This window comes from Lissotriton helveticus, chromosome 2_1 (assembly GCF_964261635.1).
Source record: "Lissotriton helveticus chromosome 2_1, aLisHel1.1, whole genome shotgun sequence".
Lineage (NCBI taxonomy): Eukaryota > Metazoa > Chordata > Amphibia > Caudata > Salamandridae > Lissotriton > Lissotriton helveticus.
In genome coordinates, this window is record NC_136059.1 from 1,319,562,337 (window position 1) to 1,319,586,633 (window position 24,297).

A 24,297-nucleotide genomic window follows, 5' to 3' on the forward strand; every position below is an offset into this window, starting at 1 on the left:
GCAGTGGGTCTCAGAGGACAGCACGCGGGCAGAGCAGGGGGGGGGGGGGGGGCGGACAGAACATAGAGAATAGATTTGGACCAGTTAATTTTATAACCTGACACTCTGCCAAACTTCTCACATACATTCAGCAACTCTAAAATGGATTTCTTGGGGGAGGTAAGATACAATAATATATCATCCGCATATAGGGATATGCGGTCCTCCCATGAATTGGTCCAGTGGAAACCTCTGATAGAGGGCTCCCATCTGATCCAGATCGCAAGCGGCTCCAGAATCAGCGCAAAAAGGAGGGGGGACAACGGACATCCCTGTCTCGTGCCTCGGCAGAGTGGAAAATCTCTAGAAATGTGTCCATTGGCAGCAACATGCGCCGGGGGTTTATTGTAAAGTAAGCGGGCCCACGCGCAGAATTTCGGTCCAAAGCCCCTGTGGCGGAGTACCGCAAACAAGTAGGGCCATTCCACCGTATCGAACGCCATGGTGGCGTCTAGAGAGAGAATGACCGCAGGCTCCTGGACATATTGGGTGCGTGCCAGAACTGCATAAAGTCGACGCAAGTTAAGTGCCGTGTTCCGGTGCGGTATGAATCCAGACTGGTCCGGATTCACCAAGGAGGAGAGATGGGGAGCCAGCCGCAACACCAGAAGTTTTGCTAAAATATTGGGTTCAGCGTTTAGAGATTGGGCGACAGGATGCACAGTCCATCTCTGGCCTGCCGAGCTTATGGATTGCAACTATAGTGGCGAGCCGTTGATCTCCCGGCAACTCTCCTGCCTCGAGACTATCAACAAACATACTAAGCAAAAAGGGGGCAGCCGTCTGCGCTGTGTTTTTTGTACAGCTCCACCGGAAGTCCATTAGGCCCCAGTGCCTTACCAGATGCAAGCGAAAAGGTGGCAGCCTGCAATTCTTCTACGGTGATGTCTGTCTCCAGGTGGAGTGCGGCCTCAGGGGAAAGTTGAGGGATCGTCAGATCCTTTATGTAGTCATAGGCCTCCTCATGAATGATGCCCGCGGAGCATATAGAATTTCATAGTGATCAGCCAGGATGTCAACTATGTCATTTGGATTAGAGACCATGGCTCCTGTGGGGGACAGCAGTTGTGCTATGACCCTCTTCGCTCTTTCTTTTCTATCTAACCAGGCTAACATCTTCCCCGCTTTATCCCCAAGCTCGTATATTCTATGTCTGGTGGCTTCTATCCTCGTTTTCGCAATTTCCCTCTGATGTGCCACATACGCTGTTTGCTTAAGATGGACCTTGAGGGCGGCTGCCGGCGACCGGTGTGCCGCCTGTTCTGCTAATGCAGAGGTAAGATCCTGTTCCAGGTTATCTAAATCCGCCCTTTGCGCCCGCTTGTGGCCCGTGATTGAGGCTATCGCTTGCCCGCGCAGGACTACTTTGTAGGCCTCCCAGAGCATGCTAGGTGAGTCCACTGAGCCGTCATTTTCCTGAAAAAATTGTCTGGTAGTGACTGTGATGTGTTTCATAATAGGGGGCACATGTAAGAAACCGGCATAGACCGGGAACAAACGCCTTCTAAGAATCTGATGAAGGGAATACTTTAACAATATTGGAGAGAGATCTGATATGCCCCTAGGCCGAATAACCACTTCTTCTATTCCCTGCAGGCCGTCTGCAGATATTAGGAAATAATCAATGTGCGTGTGACAATTATGGACCCCGAGTAGAAAGTGTACTGTTTCTCGTTAGGGTGCTTGTATCTCCAACTATCCGTGAGTCCCAAAGCGTCTAGTAGACCAAGTAGACGTGGCCCACCCCATGTCTCTGATCTAATAGAGAATCTATCTATTGTACCATCAATTGTATCATTGAAGTCGCCCGCTATGAGTAGTATTGCAGGAGGTAGCGTCAATAAAAACGTTGTGAGGGCAGAATGGGCCTGTGTGTGAAGGGCCGGCGGGATATAAACCGAGACAAAATTAAACAGTCGCCCTTCCCATTGACATGTCAATGCCGCAAAGCGGCCCTGATCATCAACACGCTTCTGTTGTATCACCAGTGGAAAACTTTTCCTTACAAGTATCCCCGTGCCTCTAGAACCTGATGAGAATTCAGCGTGTGCAACCATTTGATATCCCCATCTATCCATAGCTTTGACAGCAGAGCCCGTGAGGTGAGTCTCTTGTAAGAGAACCACCGCGGGGCCAGAGCGCTTTAAATATTGTAGCACCAAACCCCTCTTCACTTTATCCCCTAATCCGCGACCATTCCAGGTCATTATTGTTAAAGCTGTATGGGGAGCCTCATTCGCCTGCTGAACATGCCCAGCCATCAGAAATAGTGAAAAGTGTCAAATCTTCAAAGCTACATTTGTCCCTTAAGGATCCACCACTGAAGGAGAGTGTTGCTCTAGTAACATTGCATACAGCCAACTTAACAAAACTAAACCAAACATTTACCCCCTTATCCCAGCCCCCACCCCCCTCCCTGCCTCCCTGCCTAGCAAGCCTGCAACTGCCCGCCACCCCAACTCAGCAGAGTGCTTTTCCCACCCCAACAATGATATACTTGCTTGACGGGGGTAATGAGTTCCTTAAGGCACCAGCCCTTCACAACCTCCAAAGGCTTGTCTCAGTCCAAAGCCTCGAAGCGGCTCAGTCCCATGAGTCCGTTTGGCTGCGTCGTGCGGCAGAAAAGGTGATATCTCCATTCTATCTATTCTTCCTCCAGCGGCAACCTCTGACTTGATTCGCAGCTTCTGGAACCCTGCTCCTCCGGATCTCCTTCCTCACCATTACGGCGGCGAAGATCATGTCCTCGATCAGGGTGGCCCACCGGATGCCATCCCTCCAACCAATCATGAGCCGCCTCCGGCGTATCAAAGAACCAGGTCAGGCCAGCAGCCACCACCCTAAGTTTTGCAGGGAAGAGCATAGAGTACGGCAGTTCCCTCTCACGGAGCAGTTTTTTGATGTCAAAGAAACTTCGTCTATGCCTCGATTCAGCTGCAGTGTAATCAGAGAAGAAGTTGACAGTTGAGTTCAATATTCGTATAGGAGGCGAAGTCCGTGCAGTTTGCAAAATAGCGTCTCTATCTCTGAAGTTAAAAAGTCTAGCCAACACTGGCCTAGGGGGAGTCCCCGGTTTAGGTCGTCCTCCCGGCACCCTGTGGGCGCGTTCCACAGAGAAGAAATGCGAGAGCCCCTTAGGTTGAAGTTTGTTTTTAATCAGCTCCTCCATATACAGGTCCATTGCTCGGGTGCCCTCCGTCTCCGGAATGCCAATAATTCTAACATTGTTCCTTCGTGCACACCCTTCCTGGTCGTCAAGCTTGTCAGCAAGTATCTTGTACTCCTTTTCGAGGTTTGGGACCGTCACCTGTAGTTCCGAGGTGTCCTCAACCAAAGATTTAGCCACTACCTCCACCTCCTTCACCCTATCCGCCATTTTGTGGAGGTCTGCCCGCAGCAGAGAAACATCGGTGGAAATTGTCCCCACAGTGGTCTGGACTCCTGCGAGAGCTTTCATGATGTCTTCTAGAGTGACTTTCTGGGGAGCATCCTCATCAGACACCTTATTTTGCGAGGAGCGTCTTTGCGGAGCTCGAAGAGAGCCCCTGCCATATGCAAATTTATCCAACTTGAGCTGTGCGGTTTGGTGTCTCGGACCTCTACCTGCCATGATTCGATAGATTAGGGGGACGTCCAAGGTGTGCTAGGAACTTGTTTCCATGAAGGGTGGCCTCGAGACGGACAGGGGGGCCAGGGGGGAGGGGGAAGGAGCACAGAGCGTCTCACAAAAGCAACGTTGGCGCAGCACAGAGATGGCAGCACGGCCCCGGTCTCCTCCCTCTAATGTAAGTAAAGTAAAGTCCACATTTGTAAAGCGCACAATCACCCGTAAGGGTCTCTAGGCGCTGGGGGGCCGTCGGGAAGATTAAGCGAGCTATTGCCCAGAGTCACATGGTGCTGGGCTAACCTGCCGCCGGTGCCGGGGATCGAACCGTGGTCCCCAGATTCCAGCGTCAGTCGCCATGGCCGCGGCGCCACACCTCTCCCTAATCCGATGCGGGAGTCGTAATTTCTAGATGTGTTGCGCTCTCACAGTGTGTCGCAGTCTGTCAGCAGGATACACCCCTCGCCTGTACGTTTACTGAGCAGCTCGGCAGATCCCTGCTCGGCATACGCTCTCAATCAGGCAGTGTGTAGTGTGTCGTTACTTGCCTGGATCTCGGGGGCAAGGGGGGCGGGGGGCGGTCACAACTTGATCAATTTATTCAATAGTTCAATGTGGTATGAAGATTTTGGGCAGAGGGTCCACCTGTACCGCGTTTCTGGAGCCGTTTAGATGGGCGATATGAAAGTCAGCACTCACTGGTGCTCAGGGGCCGTGTGTGCAGCTCGCACTCGGCGAGAGCGCCGGCCGGGAGTCCCCAGGCTGCAGTACCTTCACGCCTCAGTGGGTCAGCGCGGGGATAAGGATCGGCGTGTCCGTTAAGACGCAACAGGCTCCGCAGGCTAGATTCTTCATCCGAGCGGTCACCGCGCCACACACTCTGCCTCCGTAGCTCCCGATCCGGGCCACACCATTACTTCAGACCCCGGCTTGCTCACCGCGCATAGGCCGCTTCCTCTCCGACGCCGCGCCAGCCACAGGCAATCACGGATTTTCACCGGAGTTCCTCCGGTCGCTGCCGCTTGAGGTCAGATGTCCGATCCCACCTTTGGAGCGCTGGATGTGCCGGATAAGTGGGCGGATTAACGTGAAGGGCCGGATTAACCCCGGAGCTCAAACACTAAGCGGCCATCTTAGTCGGCAGTCAGCCACGCCCCCCTCAAGAGAGGGATTTTTGAGCAAAATTCCCCACACGTTGGACGATCAAAGAGCTTCCTTTTACAAAAAAGCTATTAACTGGAAGGAATATGATGATGAGGTAGGGGATGGGGAGCAGCCTGGTAGCAGCAGAAGGGGTGGTAGTGTAGAGAATAAGGGGATGGTAGGTGCTCAGTGGCTATTTGATGGAAACAAGTCTTTGGAAGAAGGGGAAATATTTGAATATGGAGACATATCGGAAGGTGGTCAACCTTTTGCGGGAAAAAGAGGGGGTTTACTAAAGACATCTCGAGACTTTATTTTTCACAGAACCAAGTGAACAAGGGCAACCATGGCGAACTTAATCCAATGCATCAGAACGAAGGGACGAAGAACAGATGGTTGACTGTAGATAGTACACATGCAAAATCAGGTGAGGTACATACACAGGCTGTACACAAACATTTAGAGGTGGATAAAAGTGTGGGCACGGATGGGAAATTTAATGAGGTGCTAATACCGAATAAGGACAATCAGGGAGTTGAAGGGGTTACTACAGCAGTTGACAAAGAAAACAATTCGGTAAGTTCAGACACCATGAACAAAGCAGAGTCTGAAGACAAGAACACTTTAACTTTTAAAAGCTTACTTTATATGGGGTTTTCTATGCCATTAGGTGCACATTTAAGCAAGAATACAAAAGATAAGATATGGAAAGGGGATTTCATTGATGTTTTCAAACTGCTCCATAGGGAGATACAAGTGACAGAAGGCTCAAAGGAGGAAGCATGGGAATTGGCAAGGAGACCAAGGGTACCAACAAATATAGACACATGGACCTCTGCCTTCCTCGTCTTTGCTAGTGTATACTGCGAAAAATTCCCTGATAGGTCAGTCTCACTATTTAAATACTTAGACACTATTCAGAAAGCAGCAACAGAAATTGGGGGCTATGCCTGGTTACACTACGATGAGGAGTTCAGGGCCAGACTAGTGTTAATGCCAGAAAAACTGTGGGAGGAGGTCGACAATGAACTTTGGGTCCAATGGATGTACCTTCAACGGCCTCCATCATCCATGCACATGGCTAGTGGTTTAGCGGTTTCTTATCGGCCCTTTCAGAACAAGCCCACGCTGGGGGGTAGAGGGGGGGAGGTGCTTGGAACAGACCACAAACAATTGTCTCCGGTGCATGCTGGAATTTCAATAAGGGGTACTGTACAAAAAACCCTTGCAAACACAAGCATGAATGCTCAAGGTGCTGGGGAAAACACGCAGTTATGCAATGTTTTGGGGAGCAATCAAATTGGGGAGGTGGTTTACCTAACAAAGGAAGAGGCGTTGCGTTCCAGTCTGGAAACAAGGGCTTCTACTCTAATCAAAGTGGGCAATTTATGTAAATGGTTACGTTTTAATCCTGATATGCAAGAAGCAACATTGTTAGAATGGGGTTTTAAGGAAGGGTTTAAATTGGGATATCAAGGGCCCAGATGTCGCAGGTTTGCGCAACATTTTAAATCTGCTAATACATTTCCACATATCGTTAGGAAAAAACTACTGACAGAAAGTGAAAGAAGGAAGGATGGCAGGGCCTTTTGATTCTTGGCCATTAGATAATCTCATTGTTTCACCTTTAGGAGTAGTCCCAAGGAAAACTGAAGGGAATTTAAAATGATTCAACACCTATCATGGCCCCAAGGCCATGTAAGAGAAGGTACCATGGTCAAATTTGCATCGATAGATTCAGCGTTAGCAATGATAAGGAACACAGGGGAGAAGTCTTAATTGGCAACATCTGATATTAAGCCAGCCTTCAGGTTACTGGCAGTGCACCCCTCTGATTTTTCGTTGCTGGGAATCTTTTTTGAAGGAAAAGTTTTTGTAGACAAGACCCTCACTATGGGTTGAGATATATCCTGCAGACTGTTTGAATCCTTCAGCTCTTTCCTGCAGTGGTGTTTTTCTTTTCGTACAGGGCATATCGGAGTGACACACTACCTTGACGATTGTTAGTTCATGGGTAGGGCCGGTTCCCAACAATGTGTAAAGGCAGTACAGGATTTCAAAATGTTTGCACAGGTCATGGGTGTGCCTTTAGCAGAAGACAAAACAGAAGGCCCCAGTTGTTGTCTCGCATATCTTGGAACTGAAATTGATACCAGTAAGATGAAGGCCAGACTTCCTGAAAAGAAAATAGTTGAGATAACCAGGCTATTGGATCACGCACGTCAGGTTGAAACATTGACATTATTGGAAGCCCTATGTCTGTTAGGTAATCTAAATTTTGCTTGTAAGGTTATACGAGCAGGCAGAACTTTTTTGCAGGCGTCTGGGGTTTTCCTATGTCAGGAATCCGGTTACCACATCATAGAATCAGAGTAACAGCACATATGCAAGCGGATTTTGAGATATGGTCCACATTTTTGACAACTTTAACGGTGTGACAATCTGGTCAATGGATGAAGATTTCATTTGGCAGATGCAACTTTTCTCTGACGCTTCTGGGGCCAATGGTTTTGGCCTTTTTTGAGAAGGAAAGTGGTGCGCAGAAAGATGGCCAGCCAGGTGGGTTGCTGAAAAGAAAAGTATAGCTTTCCTTGAATTTTTCCCATTGATAGTGGCTCTGGCAGTATGGGGACATAAAATGGCAAACAGAACCGTGCTATTCAATGTAGATAATAAGACCGTAGTTGACTTAATCAATGGTCAGAAGGCCAAAGACAAACAGATGTTAAAGTTATTACAAACTTTTATGCCAGGCTGTTTAAAATGTAACATCATATTCAAAGTTAAGCAGATTGAAGGATTGGAAAATAACGTCGCAGATGCCCCATCTCCTTTTCAGAGGGAGAGATTCCGTGGTTTGGCGCCCAGAGCAGATATACGGAAGACTCAGATACCCAGCGAGATATGGGATTTGGCGATATGAATGTTCATCAACTCGTCAAAAACTCATTAGCAAAGAGTACCAAACTGGCATGCAAAAGAGCTTGGCTGGAGTTCTTAGACTCAGGTGTTATGTATAGAGTTCATGATAGCTTGGGGTTACAACGGCGCAGAGAGGATATAGTTAATTTCATTATGCTGAATATTGACAGGGACATTTCTTCTAATACAATAGCGGGTAAGCTATCGGGATTAGCATTTTACAGAAAGTTCTTTTGGGGATATGAGCCATCGGCAGGGGAAATGGGAAGGAGAATACTGCAAGGCTGGGCAAAGACGAAAAAGAGAGGGTTATACAAAAGAGAGCCAATATCTCTAAAACTTTTGTATGAGATAACAATCAATCTTCAGGAGATTTGTTTTTCCGTTTTTGAATTACATTTGTTCAAATTGTGCATGATTTGGCTTTTCCTTGGTGCCTTCAGGATATCTGAATTGCTAGGATCTGCCATTAATGATGACATAAAAACACAGAACATATCCTTTGTACATTCAAATATAGAAATTTTTCTTGAGCACTCAAAAACCGTTCAAAAGGTTCAAAAGTAATTTTGAAAGCTATAGGTAGTCCTTTGTGCCCTACAAAAGCATGGTTAGACTTTCTAACAGCAGGAGGTGCAACTTCAACTTTTGTTTTTCAGCACCTAGATGGTTCTCAACTTAAAGCCTCAAAATTGCTGTCAAAAATCGGAAGGCATTAAAGAAAATTGGGAAGAACCTAACCAATTTTGGTACACACTCATTCCACATTGGAGCAGCTTCAGAAGCTGCCAGATGGGGGTTTTCTGTTATGGATGTTAAAAAGCTGGGGCGCTGGTCCTCGGATTGTTGTTTGGGTTATATTAGGAATTTAGAGCATGACATTTAAAAGTGGCGATATTAATTCTTTTATCTTTTCAGGTTAGGAGGCATGCTTGGCAATATCACAGCATCAAATCTGGATTATTGGATACGCATTCATCAAGTGGGCAGCAAAACGGGCGGAAAAAAGGCATTCTGGGAAAAATTTTGGTTTTTCTTCTGAAAAGGTTTTGTTGTCTTGGTGAGGAAAAAGCGGCATGAAGTGGGGCCAGCTTAGGCCATTAATGAGTGCGTTATCAGTTAAGAACAAACCAGAAGTAGTCGTGTTACATCTTAGTGAAAATGATTTAGGTCAGTTGTAAGGGCTTGGGCTACTAATAGATGGAGAACGTTTCAAAGTCTTGGCCTACCACACAACTCATCCTGACCGCTCTGATGCCTCGCAGAATTTGGCGGGATTTACTGCTGTGGAAAGAGCAAGAAGGAAAGTTAATAGAGAACTGGAACGTTTTTGTTATAGTAACAGGATACATTGGTTAATTCATGATGAAATTACTAAAGACGATTACCAGTTTTTTAGGCATGATGGCGTCCACTTGTCCTTTATTGGAAATTAAATTTATCTCTTAGACATGAGAGAAATTATTTTTACAATTTTGAATATACACGCATGGTGTTGAATTTATGCTGTTTGAGCGACAGCGTTTTTTGTTTGAGGATGTTACTAGGGATGTTACAGTAACATAATCGTTTTTTTCTGAAAGTTTTTTCATTAATAACAGCTGTCACCCATCCCCCCTACCATCCTTCCTCCAATTTTTTCTACTTTTACCTTTTAGCATCCTTGACCCCTCCCTCCTTCTTCCCCCTTCCCTCCCTCCCCTTCCATTCCCCCGCCTCCCCCCTCCTCCCTGAAAACATTTTTTATTTATCTAGTTTACGGTGGTAGTTTTTTCTGGACATATGTTATGGTGAATAAGTTATGAACTGTTTGGCGACAGGATGAATTATATGCTGTTACGAAGCACATGTCTTTATATTTGAATAACGTTTTTAACCTGTTTGGCGACAGTGGTAATCGTTTTAAATATAAAGGATGACAAACATCCAAATTTTTGAATTCCTGGTAAACGAGGGGGGGGACAGGAAAAACGCCTGAAACATTTACTGCAGTTTCTAAGTGCAAATGATAGATCCAGATTAATGGAATTAGGAGTTACAGCTAATTTACACTCACTGATTGAACTTTGAACCATGGACAACTGACAGAAAGGTGGGCTTTCTGCAGTAATACGTTTAGGGGTAGTGGTTATGCTCTTGCATTCCCACGGAGGACCAGGGTTAATAGTCATAGCTTGGTGTGTATTGGTTCTGTTTGAGTGAAACATTCTGGAATCGGTGTACAAATTAGATGCTAAATGGCCTTCCAAGGGCTGCAGAAGAAGGGATTTATTCACATCTTCAATCCGCCCAAAAAAGGTAAATTTCCTTAGTCGTAACTCAAAATTGTTGATTTTCTGGGCACAAGAAAAGTTACATTTATGTTTAGGTGCGAAGCCTTTGGCAGTTTTTGAATGCCCAAAAAAAGCAGCAACTTTTTTAGACTTTGACACGTAGAGTCACTTATGTGGCATAGCAGGGACATCAAGGCACACCAAGGCACACTTTGCTACTCCAGGTGCAAATGGCTTTAAAAAAAAAGATGCAAACAACATTATACTTTAGTTTCAGGCCACTAACGGGCACTGTTGGCCAAGTAGTGTTTTTTGTTTCTCGATGGGATTAGCCCATCAGAAGCTGCATTTTGTCTAGAGCCAGCAGTGCAATAATGTGTACTGGCAAGAGGTATGGACTATAACAAGCCTTTCTGCCCAATGCACTTCAATTGGATGGAAAGATGACTCCACCCTAAGCACTGACTATAAACTGAAATTACTAAGTGTTTGTGCAGATCCCTAAAGCCCCAGATTGCATTACATGTTTAAATGGTATTAGCAAACTATTTTAGTCATTTACAAGAAAACAATAAAAATGAAGGAAAGTGGTTCACATTCAATTAAAATATTTCTTAAAGACCACAATGTAAAAAAGAAAAGTCTCACAATGAACCTTGGTCTCAGTAATGTTTTGCAGGTATGAACGTCAGAGACAGAACAATGCACATCCATTTTATTTTATTGTAACGTCATCTGTCAGACCCATTCATGGGCAGCCATCTTGATGTCAGCTGCTTTAGGGAGATTATGCAATATGGACGAGTATTACATGAGTTAATGTTTGAATGTAGATATTTGACCGTGTAAATGAAGACTCAGTTAGATACAAGAGATGTTGTCTGTTCCATGTCCGCATGTCCCTCACCACTTCCACAAACCCTACAGAAAGTCACCTTGCATGCATAGACCTCTTTTATTAAACAATATCTTCCTTACCCAAGTATTCAGCGGTTCCATGAAGAGGGCCAAATGGCATTCAAAGTCATCTACTAATGCAGTCCATACCATCAGACGTACAGAAGAGAATCAGTTTAGGGGGGGGGGGCATATGGACTGTGACCTAATGTCATTGGATGTGTCAGAACAAATCTGGTTACATAAACAATGGAAAGACTTCTAAATTAATAGCCTACAGTGAGAGAGCAGGAAGAACCTTGAATAGTAACTAAGGGCTTGCTCTGGACTTCTTCGAGAACAGCATGTCAACACAAAGCAACAGTCCACATTTTGCTTCATGCGGTGTCAATGAGAAATAAATATACAATGAATAATATGGATATTCCAAGAAACAAAATAGAGTTGAGGCCTAGTTGAGATGCAGTTTTACCTGCCCCAGGAAACATAGTTCTACATATCATAACATTATCATTTCAATTACAAAAGGATCATGAAATAAGCAAATCCTAAATTAGCTCTAACAGGAATATATAGTTCTGTAGGGCAAGGCAAGATGCTGAAGCTGGCCTTAAGCTCCAATGAAGCTTTCCATTGTGGCTGTAAAAGTTCTGAGGAGGACAGGGTCAGATTTCATAGCTGATGAAGTTTTGTTGCCTCTGGGGTCAGAATCTTCACCTCACCCCAGTTTCACATCTACAGTCATGCTTAGTCACCTTTTTGTTCCCAGGTTTTCAGTGGGACAAGGCAAGAGGCTTGGGTAACTGGGGGCTCCATGGGGTTGGATATACTCCTTCAATGGTCCTGTGGTAGCTTTCAATGCTCAGAGGACGGCGATCCAACAATCTGTAGCCAGCTACATTGTGCCTTACTCTGGGAGCTTCGGTGCCTTGTCCTTCATCATCTGCTGTCAGAAATATTATAACATCCCACTCCTGCTCTAACCTACAGCCCCAGATCTTAGGAACAGGCTTTTAGGCACCACTCACAACTGCTCAGCTGAATTTTCTTCAGAGCAATGTGCCTTTTTGGCCCTTTTGGCATTGTCACAGTGAACAAGAGGCCAGCCAATCTAGGCTAAATGCAAATGAAGATGAGGAGTCCTTCAGCTTTCTTTCCACAGAGGCCAGGCATGTTTGCTATTTTCCTTCAAGTGTTTCTTCATGTCCAGGAAAGTTATGTGGAGGTGGTGGTGGTAAGGTCCATGTTTTTATGAGCACTAGCTACATTCAGTTGAATAAACAACCTCTTTTTCTTTCCCATTCAGTCACCTTATTGTCAACTTTTCCATGATCCCTCCTTCAAAATGAAAAACCTTCCACTACAGGAGCTCAGTTTCCCCTTGCTGACCCACCCCAGGAGAAATAAAGGGAAATCCCCCTCCTTGTCTTCAAAACAGTTGCCCCACCTGCTGAGAGCAGCAGAGACTGTCTTGAAAAGCTCTGGGCCTGAAAGAGTTTTGTCTTCTGGGTCTTTTCATGGTTTTCTCTTGAAAGAGCAGGATGATGTGGTGGTACTTTGTGTTGTAACCTGCATCCACCTCTGTTGATTCATTTCTACTAGATGCTTAGTGTTTACATCATGTCTGGTGCCCTGCTCTTAGACGTGACTGCACTGGCCTTCCTCGTGCCTAATTAGGATACTAATTGCAGCCACTGGACGAAAAGAAGTGTCAGGTTCCGAAGTTGCAGCCCTTTCATCAGGGCTGCAACTTCAGAACCTGACACTGCTGTCCCTGAATACCAACACCGGGAAGCAGAGATGGACTTGCAGCCAGTGATAGCAGTCTGGTGAAAAACAGGGAAATGGAATGAGCAAGAGAAACAGCAGACAGGAGCTCTCTCCCTAGTGTAGAATCATCTCAGTTGAGAGATGGCACAACTGTACCTTGGTGTGGTGGAGATAGATACAACTGTACCACCTTGAAAACAGAGGGTAAAAGGTATATTTGGCCAGCCTAGTTTGGAAATGTTGCATAACAATACATTTACAAAGCTTACTGATTTCAGAAGCAGGTTTTGCAGTGATGAGCCTTAGGCTTATCTAGAATCAAGTCAAGAGCCCCAGGTGGCTGTTGCAAACACACTGGATGGAACAACAAGGAGCAAAACACACAAACAAAGGGAGGCAAGGTAAAATGGGAGATTTACAAGGAAACCAAGGAAACTGAAAGTGAAGAAATTGGCAAACATTAGTGAAGAATATAAGGCCGAAATGGTACATACATACGGAGAGCCAATGGAACTAGAAAGGCATTGCCAGGTGAAGGGCATGAGTTATGAATGCTCTAATGTAGGGCTCTGCCACCATTGCCCCAGATGTGACCGTAGCCCTAAAAATTGAGTGATTGAGTTACCATGCAATTAGCAGTCTAGTGTTCCTGTTCCTGCAAGTTCCCATTGGCCTGTGTTCCATCATTTCTAGCTCCTGTGTATTCTCAGCTGCCTGCGTTTGTACTGAATCCTTACAAATTGCCGGCCAGCCATGCTTTATTTCCTGTTTCCTTGTGGGCAGCACAAATTAACTTTTTAAAATATACATTTCCACTATAGATATCAAAAATCTACTTTCACCATTGAATCACATTTTTGGAAGCAAGTGAAAAACAACTTTCACACAAGTTTCTGTTAATTTCCCTCGCAGAATAAACAAAATAGTCTAATTTATATTTAGACTTGCTCTAAGAAAATGCAGTCTTGCCTGTACAGTGACAAACAGTTTTTGTCAAATGTTAATTGGTAGGACATTATTTTCCTTCATCAGCCCCACGGGATTCAGGAGCATGTGCGAATTACTTACTAAATCGATTAAAGTATTGTGTTTACATGGCAAATCAATTTTTCCTTCTGTACACTAGAAGTGGTAGAATGCACTCCAAAATATTAGTCTGGATTTCTTGATGCTTAATGGCGTTGCAGGCGTGCATCCTTGATGAGCGCTCCATCGGTGAGTGTTTTCTGTATGTGTCACATGATAGAGCCTTGTCAGGTACCCAAACAGTCTGTTAAACTGGTTAAAGATTTTGGATTCATTCATAAATGTGGCTGTGCTTCTTGTTTGAGGACCTGACGAGAATCCATCTTGTGACAAAACACATATGCTTGCTATGTCTGTGTTGTAGTATTAAAACTGCAGTGTATGATGACACAATGGTGTTCTCTGGTGACAAACCTTTTTAATTATACACCTGGGGTGTTCAATTACAAACAGCAGCTGATACAAGCAAGTTTTCTTTCACACCAGTGGTGAATTTTCTGTGCCAACTTACTATGGCCTAAAGGGAAAGTTAAATAACCCAACTGGGGCTAAAAATGTCAGTACATGTTTAGGAAGAGACCACACACATTCACATATTGTGATATTGAGTGGTAGTTTCACAGTGCACAGAGTCATAATACCAGCAGAAACACAGGACCAAAATCTGGTACCAATACAAAATGATGTGTCTCTTTAGAAACATGTCCTGAAAGTACAAAGAGTCTGCCACTATGACAACAAACAGCCCATAATAGTTACAGCTTTGAAGCAGACTAAAGTATAAGAGAATAGGGCAGCCAAAATGACAAAAGCACCAACTATCCTAAAATCCACCAAGTTGGACAACTAAGCCCAGTTCTAAAGGAAAGGGGTTATTTTCTTTTATGGCCCTAGAAATCAGCAGGAAAAGGCTAACGAAAAACCTGACCAGAATTTAGCAACTGGTTTGCTTCTGTCACTTTTCCATGGGAGTAAAACAGTAAGAAAAATTGACTTCCTTAAACATAAACATATTTTGCGAGTGTAAACTTAGTGTAAAACTCAACCAGTAATTAGCAACACTTTGGGCCTCATTACGATGTTGGTCAGAAAGACTCCAAACAGCATTCGGATTTTCCTCACCCATGTCGGAACCCATGTTTACGACTGACTCAGAAACATTTCCGACCGACTGACCTATTATGATATAAGGTAACCGTTTGGTCTTTCTGACTCGATTCCGACTGGCAATCAGAGACTCCGAGTCAGTTGGAGCCGAATCATTCAGGTCTATGGACCGCGTTTCCAACTGGCGTATTACGATGTCGGGTTTAGACAGTCTTTTCGAATCGGTCTGTCCGACACGGAACAGCTGACGGAAACTGACTTGGGGGGCCTGTAGCAGGCCCCCCATCACCTGAAGGCCTCCAGCAGGGACCTGTGCGGGCTGGATACAGGAGTCATGCAGACCCACTGACAGTACCTTGGATGTGTCAAAGCTTGGGGATGATGCACTGAAATACAGAGGGGATGCTTCACTGTTTAATGTGATGCGTTGGTTCTGAAGTCGGGCAACTTAGTTGATGCATCGATGTTAAGAGCGCTGTGCATTGGTCGGAATTGTTGGTGTTGAACCGCTGGGCTGTAGGCTGTGCATTGGCACGAAGCCACGCAGAGCCGGGAATGCATTAGGGATGGTGCGTCGCAGATGTCTGCGATGCGGTCAGTATACAAGACTCACGCAGCAGCAGTGAATCAGAGGGGCTGCTTTGGCAAAGTCAGGGCCCGTTGTAATTTGAGGTGATTGCATCATGCAGTCGGCGAGCTGTGTCCACGACTTCCTTGCAGTCAGCGCTGATGCGCCAATATCACAGAGAAATGCTCCGGTGTCCAACAATGCTTTGGCGATGATGCATTGGTTTCTTGGGTTACAGCACCAAACACTCACTTCCGAGGGCTGGATTTGGCACCACTTGACAGAGTAGGACTCACAGCAGAGGAGCCAAGGTGCTGGTAGCAAGTTGCAGGTGACGTCTTTGATATCCATGAGACTTCAGAAACAGGAGGCAAGCCCAACAAGCTATTGGAAAACCTTTGGAGAAGCAGGATGCAGAGTCAAGTCCAGTCCCCCACCACCCAGGCAAGAAGCAACAGGCAGCAGGCCAACACAGCAAAGCAAGCAGTAAAGTGGCAATCCTTCCTGGCAGCACAACTGCTCTTTTTCCTGGTAGATTGTCCTTAGTTCCAGAACTATGGTGTCAGAGGTCCAGTACTTATAATCATATTAGCCTTTAAAGTAGGGAGACTTCAAATAAAAGTATTTTTAGTGCACAACACACTGCCCTTTCCTGCCCTGGCTCCAATAACACTGCAGTGAGCTATGCAACTCTTTGTCTAAGGACAGGCACAGCCCTATTCAGGTGCAAGTGTCATCTCCTCTCTCTCATTCTAGCTGAGGAAGACCCATCAGCCTGGCGATTGGGCATCAGGATATACAGTGCACACCTTTGTACATGACTGTCTAGAAGTAATGCACAGAGCTCAGCTGTCACCCAACCCAGATGTGTTATCCAGAGACAGGCAGTGGCACAGAATGGTCAAAGTAAAAAAATGCTAAATTTTTAAAAATGGCATTTTCAGACCTGCAACTTAAAAACCTACTTCACTAAAATATGTTTTTTAAATAATGAGTCCAGAGAAACCACATTTTTCTTTTGCCATCTTTTCCCAATTGGAAGTTACACTTGTGAAGTGTCACAAGGCAGCTCCAATGCTAGCTTTTGGGAGAGATAGGCCTTGCTGTAGTGAAAAACGAATTTCACAGCGTTTCACTACCAGGATATGTAAAAGTCAAACATACATGTCCTACCTTTCAAATACACTGCACCCTGCCCATGAGGCTGCCTAAGGCCTACCTTAGGGGTGACCTAAATGTAAAAAAGGAAGGTTTGGGCATGGCAAATAGGTTAACTTGCCAGGTCCACATGGCAGTTTTTTTATGTGCTACAGCAGTGCATTATTCATTTTGTGTGCACCAACAGCAGAGACCCCCTGAATCTAGATAACAGTTCCAAGGGCAGGTAAGTGCAACAATGTGAAAAAATAACCCCTTGGCAACCTATATTGATGGAGGCCAACAGAACATGTGAAAAATATATACATACTTTATTAAACCTTTGAGATTGAATACAAAGTTGAATATGATCTTATTCTAATTAATCGGGTATAGACACCTCCTAAACAAAGGTGACATCAATAATCATAACACGCACCTAATACCAACAGATAAGGACAATCATTACACAAACAGGTCATTAAAACCACATAATGACATGGTGAATACCAAAAAGTGACATAACAAATGACATACAGAACATGTAAAAACATAAAATATCTACAATGTAAAAACTAGCGTGGTAGCTACATAATTCATCATTGAGGCTAGACACAATTCAATGGTAAAGTATGTATATTTTTTCACATGTTCTGCTGGCTTATATCTTTATATTGTATAGTTATTCTCTATAGGTTGCCAAGGGTTTACTTTTTCACATCGTTATTCATTATTTATAACATTTCCTTGTAACTAGTGCCTATGTTTTAATTGAAAACAATAAAGTTGTTTTAAGACATGGCAGTTTAAAACTGCACACACAAGCTCTGCAATGGCAGGCCTGAGACATGTTTGAAGGGTTACTCATGTAGGTGGCACAATCAATGCAGCAGGCCCACTAGTAGCATTTGACTTACAGGCCCTGGGCACATGTAGTGCACTGTACCAGGAACTTAGCAGTACATCAAAGATGCCAACCATGGAAAAACTAAGTGGCATTACTCAGTAGACACATAGCACATACATTTAAGCACTGGTCAGTACTGAAAAAGTGCAGAGAGAGTTCTAAACCCAGCAAAAACGAATTACAGCACATAGTCAAATCGGGGTGGGGGTTGTTTTAGGAGGTCAGAAGGCAAAAAGTCAGGGGAAACCATGCCAAAAGATGCCAGGTCTAACAATATTATTCAACCCCCACACTTTATTTTCTCTGTTCGAAGTCTCCACTCTGCCAAAAGATCTTTCAGCATATGATTCCGAATTACCATCCATGTTGAGCCAGACAATGATACAAGCTTTTATCGCTCAAGAGAATGCATTATAGTTTCTGGATTAGTTAGGTGTCCTGCAAGCCTTTCATAAAATAATAAGGACAACCCCTGATGTGGTACACCTTTGTTAGAGCTTATTCGATTAGAATAAACATGATACGGTGTTTAGTACAAGGGTACACAGAACTTTACCACTTATGAAAAGTCAAGAGGCAAGGGTCAACAATGCCTGATACAGCAACACTGTGCACTTCTAGGTTGTACATTGGCAAACAAAGATCATGCAGTTTTACAGAACACATAGAGAAACACTATACGTCAGCACTCACACCAAACATAACTAGAGTACAAAAGTATGAATAGGAACATCTTTGGGCTATTATAAACAACAATTGAGGAAAACACTGATTTTATCTTTTACATCAGTATTTAACAGTGATTTGATATAGTACAGAGTGACATGCAGATCTATGATAGAACAGGCAAACACAGGATATTGCGTATAATAATTAAGAATCACTTAACTCTAAGAAGACTAACTCAGCGACGGAATAACCAATATCAACACAACCCATCATGCTAAATTTGGCAGCATTTAAAACTAAAAGAGCTGCATATTCTTTGAATGTGTTTGCATGAGGAGAAGACTGGCCTCAACACGAGAAAACAGAATGTGCCTGATTCACAAAGGTTACTTACACTATTAAGTAATTTACACTTTTGAGTTAGTTTACTACTTGTTGGCAATTCATAAAAGCAGAGTGTAAGCCTAACAGTAGTAAACTTACTGAAAAGTGTAAATTATTCAGAAGTTTAAATTACCTTTTTGAATCAGGCACCTAGTAACCTACCTATGATAATGGAGACTGTTATTTGTATTTGTATCTTTTCATGGATCTGGTACACTGTTGGGGAGTAGCTCAAGGACATAAAGACATAGCACCTACAGCTCTCATGATATGCATAGATAAGTAGCTACCCCCAACACAAGTGAGCACTATCTCCACCTGCCCTGTAGTGGCTACCAATAGTAATGATAGGCCAGGTTCCATGCTTGTAGCAGAGAGACGTGGATGGTACACCAAAGAGAATTACGGTTTTGTGCGACTCCAGTGCCAAGACAAGAGAACAAGATGTGTGTCGGCTTCATGCAGTTTGTCAGACCTCACATTGTCCCTGCTGGCCACTTGGAGAATCCAAGAGGAGAAAAAAATGTGTTAGCAACAATCAATAACCATAGGGAACGGTTTCTTACTTACAAAAATACAGTGGATTAAAGAGGTAATCACTGGTGATAGAACACAAAGGCTTATAATTGGAGCATATTATGTCAAGTTGACAATAAATCGTTCTTGTCTATTGTTCTAGTGTTATAGCCTACTGCTGGGGCCTATTGTAGCTGTTGTAGTCCCTAGATCTAAGTGATTGGCCCAAGGTGGAGCAAAAGCCTACAACAAGATGAGTTAGGGCCACAGGTACAAAGCTTTTTTGAGGTTGCAACCATCCTGACTTGCAGAAATAGGCCATTTGCAACTGCAAAATAGCACATAAGCCAAATTTAGAACTGGTAACTTGTTACCCACTGGCAATTTGGCTTTGTGATTCAGTATTTGGCAGGGATGTGTTAGGGAATCCCTTGCAAATACTAATTCGCATTGGTATTGATAGAGCGCAGGTTCACCTGCCAGTTATTTACCATACTCACCTGGGCCCATAAAATATATATATAATTGAACAGGTAAAACATACACTCATATCAAATTTTTGTTTAACCATTCAGGACCTATACCATTGGACTTACCAATCCTTGTCACCGGTAACTGAAAATCTTAATGGATCAGGGTGTTAGCATAATTGGTAGAAATATAACATTTGCACTCATGTAATAACCACAATCTCGGGAAAGGTTTAAACTCTTTATCTAAATTTCTTAAAGTCTTAATCCAAATATTAAACGTCAGAAATTTTTTAATCAAGAAAATAATGATTAGAATGAAAATATGCAGAGATTTTATAAAGCAAACTTTACGCATTTGACATTAGGGTGGGAATAGAGAAGGAAACAGTACAATGACATACCCACATTGAATATTTACCTAATATGGCGTGAAGATCTAACCCTGGCCATGGGTCAGTTTAAAGGACTGAACCCCGAAAGTGCAGGCACCATAAAGGCAAGCAGGTGCAGATCAGAATCAGGACAGGTAAAGCCAAATTGGATCAGGACAGGACCACCACAGGCTAAGACCGGCACCCGCAGTTAAAGTTGTAATGCTTGCGTGGTGAACAACACTTACAACGCAACTTTTACATCGCAGAGCCTTTACAACGCAACCATTACAACGCAAACTATTACAACGCATTGCTCTGGGGGGCGCTCTAGGATAGGGAATAGGTTAATTTACTATCCAATAACCTTCCCTAGTGTCCACGGGGACTGGAGTTGGAATAGTAAATTAAACTATTCACTATCCAGCGCCCAAAAGCACTATGCGTTGTAATGGACTGCGTTGTAATACTTACGTTGTAAAGGCATGCGATGTAAATGCATGCGTTGTAACGTCATACATCCGCTTGCGTTACTCCCTCTCTGCAGCTAACAGCCAGAACCCGGTTAGAGTTATCGATTTCTCTGGCAAAGTGCTTCACCAACACTTCAGCTTTCAAACCCCGATCTGGGTTTCAAACCTTCTGACAGAGGGCTCTGCCAGCACCTCTGCTACCGATCACCTATTGAGTGTGTCGGGTCAGTGACAGGTCAGCTATTCGGACAAGTCGGACAAATTAACTAGCTAAGCCTACCCTAGTTATACTATTTTCCAGGTCAGTGTACCACCCCCCAATGTTGCAAGTGTAAGGATCCCCAAATTTGATTGGACAAGAGACTGGGAGAGGTCATCACACCGGATGTATGCTTTTACCACGCATGCTTTTACATCGCGAGTTTTACAACACATACCATTACAACGCATAGTGCTTTGGGGCGCTGGATAGTGAATAGTTTAATTTACTATTCCAACTCCAGTCCCCGTGGATAGTAGGGAAGGTGTTGGATAGTACATTAAACCTATTAACTATCCTAGAGCGCCCCCCAGCGCAATGCGTTGTAATGGTTTGCATTGTAAAAGTTGCGTCGTAAAAGCACTGCGTGGTAAAAGTTGCGTTGTAAAGGATGTTTCCCCATCACACCATACTAAAATGACATTTTTACTTTTGAATATTAATGTTTGCATTCCCGCCCATCAATTTATTTTCCCATGTATGTTTTATTCCACCCAGCAATGAATGTTCCAATATTGGTTACATTTTAGCTCATATGAGAATTCTGCTTCTTCTGTAGAGTTCAGAAGGTGAAGTTCCCAGGCGCATCTCTGTTCAAGACTGTCCCTGGCACTCATTTAATGCCATGACTCGATGGTTTTCAGACTCTGGTGCGCAAGCTCAAATGTTTTAATATGGAGTGCAGTGGGCTTCAAAATGGAGTCACAGATACATTTCAGGGCCAAACATGAGCTGATGGTAAAGCAGAAAAGAAACAGTTTTAGAACAAAGAATAAATGAATGTACTGTATACCACTTATCTCTACTCTATTCCCATTACTTTATTTTAACTATTGCATTAGAAATTAGGCAGAACGAACAGCTTAGCAAAAGCAGCAGTGCAAGCTTCATGCATGCTGTAGCACAGAGCAGCCGTCTTAGTTCTAGTGCGCAGAAGCAAAAGATTCCCTCCAAAAGCAGAAAGTATGTCATGTCACGTGAGTGTGACAGACGCATGCGCAGTAAGAAATCCCGCGTAGCAGTGGCCATTTTTAGTGCAAGCGAATTATCGTTAGTAGAAACACATATGCAAGCCTCTTCTAGATACCCAATGTGTCGTGAAATGCAATATTAATCAGACAAACATGTTGATAAGTACATTAACGTTATGTCGAGAGGACCTAATACAAGCAAGTCTCATTACGTGCAAATCCTTGCTCCATCAGTATGTATTAATGTTTTGCTACCAAATTCCGGTCACAAAATATTAATACTTTGCTGACACCTCAAAGAAGGTGCTAACCCATCCGCAAATGGGAAGGGGTCCCCAAGGGTCCCTTTCCACACTGAGAATGTTAAGAATTTGTTTTTAAAGGAGGCAGTGGTCCCACAGACCACTTCCTACTATTAAAAAATGAAACTTTAATAAACGCATCCCATTTTCATTTAGAGAAAATGGACTGCACTTAAACAAAGTGTCCTTTATTAAAAAGCTATCAGAGACGCAGTGGTCTGCTGACCCCAGCAAGCCACCGTCCATCCCTGTGACTGCTGTGATTGCGTGTGGATCACAAAGTGGGACCTACCTTATTAACATTCAAGAGGTAGGTTGCAATTGCAACACCATTTGAATTCGCTGTTTTAAAAATAATTCTTTAGTGCATTAGGAATTGCGATTTCCAACTTGTGATTCGGTAAGAATTACACTTTGGAAATCACAATTCATAATGTTGGTACATTATTATAATTACATTTGTTAAGCGCGCAGCTACCCGGAGGTTTCCCGGCGCTAAAGCAAACAGAAGGTAAACGGGGTGAGAGGGACATGAACACAGAGACTAATTATCAAAAAGCCATGTCTTGATACCTTTACGGAATGTCAAATAACACGTTTCAGAACGCAGGAATTGGGGTAGAGAATTCCATAAGGAAGGTGCTAACAGGGAGAACGAGCGACCTCCCATTTTGACTCTGTTAACACGCGGTATCCTGAACTTGTTCTGAGTGGAAGACCTAAGTGTACGGGGGGGAACATATTGCTGCACCAGAGAGGATAGATAGTTCGGGGCTTTGTGAGTTTTGATCCGGTGCATTAAGCAGAGTGCTTTGAATTTGACTCGGCTCTCAGTTCGCAACCAATGCAATTTACGCATATGAGAAGCGGCCGAGGATCTGGCAGGTAGGTTATATATAAGGCGAACTGCCATGTTCTGTACCACCTGGTACTTCCTGGTTACCTCCTTACTAGCACCTAGGAGTAGGATGTTCCCGTAGTCCAGGCGTGAGGTGACGAGAGCCTCGACTACAGTCCTTATGGTGTCAGTAGGAAGCATCCACGTGATTTTCCTCAGCCACCTGATGATGGTAGTACAGGTGGCGGAGACTTTCACAACGTGTTGCTTAAAAGAGAGTTGGTTATCAAGGAGGACCCCGAGATTACGGGCTGTCACAGTTGGGGTCGGTAGAGGACCCATCTCCGGAGGCCAATGTTGCGGGCCCCAGAGCAAGGTATCTGGACCAAACAGGAGCAGTTCAGTTTTGTCCCCGTTTAATTTTAATTTATGTTTGAGCATCCAGTCAGATATCTGTTTCAGTCCGAGCTGTAGGGAGAAAGTAGGAAGATTTTTATTGGTAGAGAGTGAGTAGATGACTTGAGTGTCATCAGCATACGAATAAATTGTGAGACCAGCTTGTTCTGCCAAAAAAGCAAGAGGTCTCACATACAAATTAAAAAAAAGAGGGCTCAGGATAGATCCCTGGGGAACACCGTGAGGGGAAGGAAGTGTTGAAGAGACTGACGTGGAGGAGAAGACTTGAAAAGTGCGGTCAGAAAGGAAATTAGCAATCCAGGCCAGGGCAGAACCACCGACACCCACGGAATTCAAGGTGGACAACAGGATGGAATGGGAGACAGTATCGAATGCGGCACTCAAATCAAGCAAGATGAGTGCCACTGTCTCCCCATTGTCCACCTGTCTTCTGATAGTCTCTGATACGCCAAGCAGAGTGGTTTCCGTGGAGAAGCCAGCCCTGAACCCGTATTGAGAATCATGAAGAAAATTAGAAGCTTCAACATAAGAACTGAGCAGGGAGTTAACATGCTTCTCAAGAATTTTAGAGAAACATGAAAGCAAAGAAATAGGGCGAAAATTAGAGGGGTTGTTGGGATCAGCGTTAGCTTTTTTTAATAATGGAACCACCATCGCGTGCTTCCATTCCTTAGGAACAGTAGCTTCAGTTAGTGAGGCATTCAAGACATCGAGAATAATGTGAAGTAAGTCTGGGTCCAGGGTACTCAGAATTTGGGGAGGCATCGGGTCAAGGGGAGAACCAGATTTTATGACTTGAAGATACTCTTTTAAAAGCAGGAAGGAAATAGGTTCCCAAACATGAAGTAAGGGAGCCGCAGGCGTTAAGCAGGGAATATCATCAGAAGGGGGGGAGGATAAAACTTGATCAGGATGAGTGGGTGCATCAGGAGTGGTATTAAAAGTATCATAAATCCTCTCACTTTTCTCAAGAAAGAAATTAGCCAAGATATTGCACTGTGCAGTGTCTAGACAGGGGTCCTTAGGTACAGAGGACGCACCTGAGAGATCTTTAACTATTTTGAACAGGGCCTTCGGCCTGTTTTGAGCCGTAAGTATGGTACTGTTAGCAAAAGTGGCTCGAGCAACATCACAGGCAGAATGATAGGCTTTAAGGGCAGCCTTGTATTTTACTTTATGATCTGGGCCGTAATTGGAGCGCCATGCGCGTTCCAATTTTTTACAGTGGGAT